Here is a 9640-nt window from a genome sequence, read left to right as displayed (position 1 = left end):
GTCGAGTAGTAAACTGGATTAAAAGAAACATTCAGAAATGCCCAGATGCAGTTCAACTATCAATCAGACTGATTCAGCTCCCCACTCAAGTAAGCTGGTGTGCTATTTAGAAATGTTGACGCCTGGCTGGTATAGCTCAGTGGATTGAGCACAGGCCTGCGAACCAGAGGATCGCAGTTCGATTCCCAGTCAGGGCACATGCCTGGGTTGCAGGCAGGTTCCCTGCAGGCCATTTCCCAGCAGGGGGTGCACAAAAGGCAACCATACATTGATGTTTCCCTCTCTCCTTACCCTCTAAAAGATGAATAAATAAAATCTTAAAAAAAAGAAATGTTGACAATATGAGGGTCACAACTCACATCGAAAATAAGAAAATTTCTTCTAAGAAGTTGGACCCAAGAAGGAACACACCAAGGCACATCATCATTACATTACCCAAGATTAAAAAGAAGGAGAGAATCCTAGAAGCAGCAAGAGATAAGGGGACAGTCACCTACAAAGGAGTTCCCATCAGACTGTCAGAGGATTTCTCAAAAGAGACCTTACAGGCAAGAAGGGGCTGGAAAGAAGTATTCCAAGTCATGAAATCCAAAGACCTACATCCAAGATTGCTCTATCCAGCAAAGTTTTCATTTAGAATGGAAGGACAGATAAAGTGCTTCTCAGACAAGATCAAATTCAAGGAGTTCATCATCAAGCCCCTAGTATATGAAATGTTAAAGGGACTTACCTAGGAAAAAGAAGATAAGAAAGATGAACAGTGAAAGGACAGCAAACTCACAGTTATTAACAACCACACCTAAAACAAAAGCAAACTAAGAGGACAGCTAGATCAGGAGCGAACCATAGAAATGAAGATCACATGGAGGGTTAGCAACAGGGGAGTGGGAGAAGGAGAAGGGGGGAGAAGGTACAGAGAATAAGTAGCATAGACAGTAGATAGAAAATAGATAGGGGGGGAGGGCAAGAATAGTAGGAGAAATATAGAATCTAAAGAACTTGAGAAATGTGGTCATAAACTAAAGGGGGCAATGATGGGGGAAGGGGTGTGCAGGGTGGAGGGGAATGGAGGGGGGAAATAGAACAACTGTAATGGCATAATAAATAAAATATATTTTTAAAAAGTAAGAAAATTTAACAAAGAGCCATAAGAGAAACTGACAATAGAAGAAGACACAGAGACTTCCTTGATACTAAATCATTAGAAAGTGACTTTAAAGTAATTATCATACAAATGCTAAAAAAATACTGAAAATTGTCAACAATGTGTAGTAAGTTATGGGGACATTCATCAGAGACAATGACACATATGAAGAATAAAACAGAATGAAACTAAAGATAAAATGTCATAAATAAAGAATGCACTGTTTTTAATATACTGAAGAGTGGCAAACATAAACTTGAAGCCAATAAAATATTTATATTGAAAACTATTGGTATAGATAAAGAAAAAGAAACAAGAAGCATTCGAGGTATGTGGCACAGTATAAAATGGACTGGCACATACGTAATTAAGTTGCCGAAAAGGAAAGAGAAAGTGCAGCAGAAGAAATAAGACATAGCAACTGAAAGCCTTCAAAAATTGATGAAAAATGTCTACAAATCTTAAGAAGTTCAGGAAACCCAAGTACCATAAATGCAAACACACTGACCATATGATGGTTAGTTACATGAGTCAACTTGACTAGTCTAAGAGATGACCAGACAGCTGGCAAAACTTGATTTCTGAGTGGGCCCATGAGAGTTTTTCCAGAGAGAACAGTGTTTGAATGGGTTGACTGGGTAAAGAAGATTGCCCTCACCTGTGTGCGTGGAGCGTTATTTAATACTTGGAGGGCCCGAAGAGAACAAAAATGCAGAGGAATGCAAATCCGCACTACCTGGGCTGAGACATCATCTTCTCCTGCCCTTGGATATCTGGGCTCACAGTTCTTGTGCCTTGGATTCAGACTGGGACGTAACATCATTGGCTCCCCTGGTTCTCAGTCCGTCCATCTCAAACTAGAACTATACCACTGACTTTACTGAATCCTATGCTTGTGGTTGACAGATTGCGGGACTTTCCATCTTCCATAATAGTGTAGGCAAGTCATTCATAATAAATCCTTTCCTGTCTGTACATCTACATCCACATCTTCATCTATCTATATTATTGATTCTGTTTTTCTGGAAATTCTAATAAGCCCAGAAATAGATGTATAAACAGGTACATGCATTTGTTAAAACTCATCAAAATGAACAATTTAGATCTTTGCACTTCATACAAATAATACATTTAATTTTAATAAGGAAGTAAAACTATAATAGTAGAAAATGTATGAACTAATTAGTATTGTATAATGTCCCTAGTATATTGTAATTTCTTAATTCCTGGAAGTTAATCAGGCTCAGATAGACTCAGAAAATTTAAACTATACTGAAGGAAAGGAATTTAGAGAAAAAGGTGTAACAGCAAAAATCAGAAGAGGTAGAATATTGTGAAAGAACTCACTGGCTGTCATGCACCAAAGTCAGGTAACCTAACCTTTACAAATAAACCCTCTATAGGTGAGGGAGTGAAGGAAACATGTGGGTGAGAAAGACAAAGCTCATCTATTCACAGTCCTGTTCTTTCCAAGACATGCCATGCTAACCATCTATTTAGAGATGTGTTCAGCTGATACTTGGAGGAAGTAGTGCATTTTTTTTTGCTGGGGGGCGGTATTTTCCTGACTACTGATAAATTTTATTTTTACAATGAGTTAACATGCATCTGACATTTTGTACTTTAAGATCTTAAGGGCCTATAAGTAAAGTAATATATTAGTAGTTTAATCTTACTTTTCAAACAAGACAATGGCATAGGTACCAAATAAACTGAAAGCTAAAATATGTATTGAACTAGGTTAGAGCACAGGATCTATGGATTGTATGGGTCTAAGTACAGAATTTTTGTTTTTTGTTTTTGTTTTGTTTTATTTTGTTTTTGGCTCACTTACAAAGTGGATGTTTTTTAGTACATCAATGGAGACTTGAAAAAATATTGTGATTGTCCTCATTGGACTATAAAGTCATATCTACTGCATTGGTTGATAATCATTTTATTCTAGAGCCTGCTTAAAATGATACATACTGTAGTTGCCCCAAAACAGAATGAATCATAGGCTAAAATTGTGGGAAAATACCTTTTTAAACTGTCTTCCAACATAGCAAGAGTATTTGGATTATTTAGATCCTGGATAAATAAATCTTACTTGCTTAACAGTAACTCTTCAAGCATCTTTCAAATTATATCATACTATTCTAAATGCACTAATGTTTTGGATAGCTGTTTTGAATTATAGAAATTATTGTCATTCATTAGATCTTTGTGTTTTACAATTTCAAGATGCATTTTTATCTTCTACAAATCCATCACAATACCAGAATATTATCAAACTACTGGAGATAAGGTGTGATTCATATTTTAATCCTTTAACTATATACATTAAATTGTATATACTATTTAATTGCATATATTCTATTTACTATACATGTCTCTACACTTTAAATAAAGAAGAAATTTTTAAAAACCTTCTAGTCAAAGTCTAAAATAAAAAGCTTCCAACAAGTTCTCATGTTATTCTCAATGTCTCGGATGCTGAAAATACGACTGAAACATTCTAGTGAATATTTCAATAGAAATATTTCTGAATTATTAACTCCTAAAATAAGACAGTCCGTAAAGGATATAAAATGGGAAAAGGGAAATTACTGGCTTTGAAGAGCAGTCTCAGACAGCTTTATAGTGATATTAGTCAGTAATTCTGGTGTCATTGTGAAAGAACATGCCAGCCTTCTGCACAATAGCAGTGCAGTGATATTATGAATTTTTTAGAGACAGCATCCCCTGTAGTATTTCATCTGAAGCGTGTCTCCTCCGAAACTGAAGTTGAAAGTGGAGGGTCATGGATACAATGGGGTGCCCACGATGGCAAAGACATTTCATTATTTTATATTTGCTTTCAGCTCTGGGTTTATAAAGAAGGAATGATCTACTTACAACTTTAAACATAAGTAGCAGGGGAAAAGTACCCATTACATCACTTAGACAATACATATATTTCCTCATTGTTTATAATGATACTTCTCATCGTCTCATTGCTACTTGTACAAAAGTTCAAGAACCAAAAGGAAAGACATTAGGCTGAAAAGCATTACGACTGGAAAGCATTATGACTTTTCAGTTGTAATGCTTCAGGGTTTTTTATTATCCTGCTCAAACCAAAAAGGTTCAGCAATTCTTTGAGTTAAGAACCTTAATGGGAAGTAGACCCATCACTTTTATTTGTGATGATACACTACACATTATGGGGATTCAGAGTCGCTGGAGGTTATAAGAAAGCAACATGCACATAAGTGAAACTGAATTTTATTCACACTCTAATTTTGTTTTTCACCTTTCCGATATCTATAGCTTCCTCCTTTTTGCAGTTTTCCATCTAAGAGGGTATACAGCCTAGCAAAACGACTCTAGGCTTTTTTTATTTTAGAGCTTGTCAACTGAACATGGACAAAAGATGTGAAATAAAGCTAAAGATCCTGTTTTACAATGCTTAGTATGGTTTGAATTAAGAAATACTGAAGAAATATTCTAAATTTGAATCCATCTAGAAATAAGAGTGATGAGAAAGTTAGGGTAGTATATTTTGTGATGCAAACACGGTTAAACATATGATAGTATATTATATACCAGGTAGGGCTGGTGCAGAATCAGTAAAAACACAATATAAAAGTATTAAAAATTCCTAGCTTGAATAATAAAAATTACAAAGAGAAAATCAAACAAAAAGTAGCTTATAGAATTTTGAGTATCTTTTCTTCCCCAAATTAATACACACACACATACATAGCCTGTCTAAATGTACATTGATAGGTATTTCATTTTTATTCTATCCTTATTAATTAAACAACTAGAGGAATATAATTCAGAAAAATATTTTTAGGAAAAAAAACAACAAAGAAGTTACACTAGGAATTTAAACAGATTTTGTACAGAGTATTTAGGTAATTTTTAAGTTATTATATAGAGGAAAGGATTTTAAATAGAATACCTCAATAGATAACAGTTTTATTTTTTCAGATTCAGTATAGCATCATTCTCATACAATGGTGAAATAAGGTCAATTAAGATAAAACAATTTATGTCTCAAAGATTCAGATGTGTTTATGTGCTTACAGGTGTGTGCATGTTTGTATGAGCATGCACACAAAACATTGTATATTTCTATAAGTAGTTTTACAAGGTAACTATGGTAATTTAAATTGAAAGTTTTGGGGAGATTTTCTCTTATATTTTAAAACATCTGTAAAATAAAAAAATAAAAAGTAAATTTAAAAAATTCTGCATTATAACTATTACATCTTGGGTCACCTAGTACCAAAAAAATGTAACCAACACAAGGATTTTTTTCATTCTTGGGAAGATTCTTGTACAGTTGTTTGGCTTATGTGATGCACTCTGAGGGTGTTGCATGTGTGCATGTGTGCACACACATGTGTGCAGAGCTGGATGCACAGGATAACATAGAACTGTAGGATTGTGAGGTCCACAAAGATTCACTGGAATCTGCTTATTAGGGATTAAGGGTTGAGATAAAGTTTGAAGGCAAGCCCCTAATCTTCCCAATAGTCTGGTGAAATCCAGTCAATTCCTCACATAATCATCTTTATTCCTGTCTTCCCTAAGAACCTTTATACACACTTGTAATGCCAATAAATCAGACTAATTTAACCTACAACTTTCCTCACAGGAATATTTGCTTTGTGTACCAGCAAAGCTATATCTTAAATGGATGCCAGTGCGTATGAGCTCTGTTGGGGGCCTCAGGATTTCGCTCGTCCTGGGAATCATTCTGATAGAAAAATCAGCTTCGCCCTTCTGGGCTCTTCACTGTTTTTCTGGTCATGATTGGACATATAGAATACTCTTCTGATACACTCACCTGATACAATACTGAAGTCTATTACCTGCCTTAACTTGCACAATATTTAGTTTATAACCATGTAGCCAAATGATATCTAAAACACATTAGTTATGCCCAAAATTATGTCCAGAGATTCTTAAAATCATGTTCTAACTATTAGTGACTTTCTTTATAGAAGGATAAGCCATGAATAAGAAAAGAATCTTTAAGAGGGAAATGGGCAATAAATGACCTTCTAAGAACATATGCAGAAAATTACATAGCAAGTATCCTACTCAATTCATCTCATTCCCTTATTCACTTATTAAATTATACTTTTATTTTAAAAATGAGTACTAAATACCTACCATGTGCCAGAAATCTATCGTTTAGGGCCTTCAATGTGCCCAATGGAACAGTCCTTACACATTTTAAGATTATAAAATTATTGTGGCTGGATAAGTTTATGATTGGCTTAAAATTCATCTTTCTAAACCAACGGAATTTTATTGATTGGCACCTATAAGTGGAACTTAATCAACAAAACAAACAAGCAACCAAATATAATCAGAGACATCAAAATTAAGAACACACTGACAGGAACCAGAGGTAAGTGGGGGGCAGATAATGGGGGAAAGAAGGGAAAGGGTCGTAAATGAGCATGTATAAAGGACAATGGAAAAAGCCAAATGGGGGTAAGATTGGGGGTGGGAGGGAGGGGTGGGTGGGGCGGGAGGAAGTGGTACTGGGAAAATGTAGACAACTGTATTTGAACACTAATAAAATAGTATAAAAATAAAAGAAAAACAGTTTCTTGCTATTCAGTGGTACTTATATAATTTACTTAATATACAAAATATATCATATATAAATATAGAGCAGTAATAAACAAAAAAGAAACAAGTTAACTATTTTTATTCCAGGATTCACAAATACTCATAGTTACTTTTTTCATGGGCTCTTGATTTTATTTTTTTTTCTGACATTTTTGTTTTCAAACTCTAAGTTTATTTTTATATTAGTAGGCTTAGTTATAATTCTTTTCTTCCTCCTCCCCTTTTTGTTGTTATTTAGCATATATTCACCCCAGTGAAACATTATTATCAGCCCACCAAGTTTATATTTAGGTAGACATCATGGTACAATAGAATAGAGTTGACATTTTTCAATATAATTTCAGGGACAGAATATGTTTTGCATTCACGCACAGTTTATTTTCTGTCTTTTAATATAGTTTGCTCATTCATTTTAATAAATATTGTACATTATTTCATTATATGTAATATTAGTATTTGATATCTATTTTCCTTGCAGCTGAGATAATTTCCCAAAGATTTTCTTGCCAATTATCACAGAAATATTTGAAATCCAGTGTGTTTGTGTTTTAAACACATTTCACTATCTCTTTAGTTTTAGAAGTTTCCAAGTTAATATCATCAATCTGTGTGTCAAATATTATTTCCTCTGGTCACTTTAAGTAATTTAATATCTTATGAAGCTCTTCTGGATTTGCGGTAGGGTTTCATTTACGCATAGTTTTTTCTCTTGTTCCCAATATACTATCCCCTTTTGTCAGCATTCTGCAACGTAGCTGTAACTTTCTATGTTTATATCTGCCTCCTTACAAAAAGAGGAAACAAAAAAACATGGCTTGCCGATGCTTTGCAATCATTCTGAATGTGACAGACAGACTGCTTCACCGATGTCTGTGTGACTCACAGCTTGGGCTCAACGGTGATGACCTTGGGGGTCTGGCCTGAAAAGATGTTACATGACAGCTTCCAAGGAAAGGTGCCAGTGAACTAACCGGACACGCCTTTTCAGAAGACCCTGAACTACACAAATACCAGTCTGTGTGAAAGATGCATACGGAACATTTGTTGACATAAATGCAGTTACAAAATTGTTCATTTATGACAATCAGGAATAAAGTATTCATGACCCAGAACTTTCAACTTAAGCTGTTTTATATTTTTTCTTTGCTTTTAGGTACTATAAGATTAATAAAGTGCTATAAACTGTAAAATTAGATTCTTATAGATTTACTAAAAGCTTAAAATGTGAAAATTACAGCTTATAGACATAAAAATAATGAGAGATAACAAACAATTAAGTTCTTCTTAACCATTAGTATTTTATGTGAGTATTTAGTTTTTCACTTACCCAGTGCATACATTTGATGTTATTAGCTTTTCAATGTGTGTATATCACTTAAGATAATTGAATTAATTTGAAATGTTAATTAATGAAACAGAAAAGTTGCTAAATAATTTTGTCATCAAGGACTAGGTGTTTGAAAATAGTATATTTAATCAATATTGTTGTTTAATAATTACGTATTTTAATTTTAGGGAGGTTTAAATGATTTTGCGTTTAATTAAATATTCATCATTTGAAAATCAGATCTGATTAATTCAGTATTAAGCAAGGCTGCAGTAGCAATGAATGCTTTTTTATATATTACAGCCCTCTATTATTAATCTACAGACATCTTTGCAAAAGTATTTAATACTAATATTTTTTAAAGATTTTGTTTATTTATCTTTAGAGGGGAAGGGAAGGAGAGAGGGAGAGAAATATCAATGTATGGTTGCCTCTCGTGTGTCCCCTGCTGGGAACTGGCCTGCAACCCAGGCATGTGCCCTGACTGGGAATCAAACCACGATGCTTTGGTTCCCAGGATCACACTCAATCCACTGAGCTATGCCAGCCAGGGCTAATACTAATATTTTTAAAGCTTTGATGGCACATAAAGGCCAAAAATAATTTTTGTATTGCATTTCTTCTGACAAATACAAGCTGTTTCTGAATGTCGCTCCTTTTTCCAATATATTTTTTAAATTGTATATTTTACAGCAAAATTACACTATAGAATTCACCATGAGGAAAACCACACTACACTCATTTCTTTAATAGCAAATCTCATAATAGAGAGTCAACGAACTGTGAAAGCAACTATTGTTTTTTCTGCTTCATATGAACCGGAAATCTATAGTGGATTTCCTAATGCTGAAACATTTCTGATTTTAAACTAAATACATGAAGACATTATGGGCTTGTGTGCTTGTGTCAAGAAGCACTGAAAAGTAGTATACAAGATGTATGCATTTCCCAAATTTTGTGGGGAAGAGAAACCCCCGCCCTCTGCCTCTCACACCTGTGCAAGGTCACAAAACACTGTATTGCACAATCCTGAAGAACATCTTATTTAAGGGCCAGTCCCGTGGACCGAGAAAGCACTGTATAATTGAAAAGAAAGTGAAGAAAAGGCAATGTCATCAGTGTGTCAGGAACGCAAATATTCACACTAAAGATCTCCTGTAACTTTTTTAGTCTTCCCCATGTATCTTTTAATCCCGGTCCCCTAGTTGAATAGGGTACATTGAACATCTTAGTATGTGAATGATCTGTTTCCTTTATCAATTGGGTAAACATCTATTTTTGTTTTGTTTTGTTTTCCTCTGTGATTGATTGTTCTCTCTCGCTCACTCAGCCTTTTCCCTACCCCTCTTTCCTGTAACTCTTCCAGACCTGTGCAACCTTCTAACACTTCTACTTTCCCTTCCTGCCCTCAAGGTCAACTATAGTCCTCCTGGGATCTGTGACATAGGCATACCACTTTTTGCCACCAAAGCGAAGATCTCATACTTCCAAGCACTTTAAAAATCACGGTTCACAGGAAGTGAAATTATCTGTAGCATGGACCGATAAATATG

This window comes from Artibeus jamaicensis, unplaced genomic scaffold (assembly GCF_021234435.1).
Source record: "Artibeus jamaicensis isolate MK-2021 breed Jamaican fruit bat unplaced genomic scaffold, CSHL_Jam_final contig_415, whole genome shotgun sequence".
NCBI classification, from domain to species: domain Eukaryota; kingdom Metazoa; phylum Chordata; class Mammalia; order Chiroptera; family Phyllostomidae; genus Artibeus; species Artibeus jamaicensis.
This window is presented reverse-complemented; position numbering follows the sequence as displayed.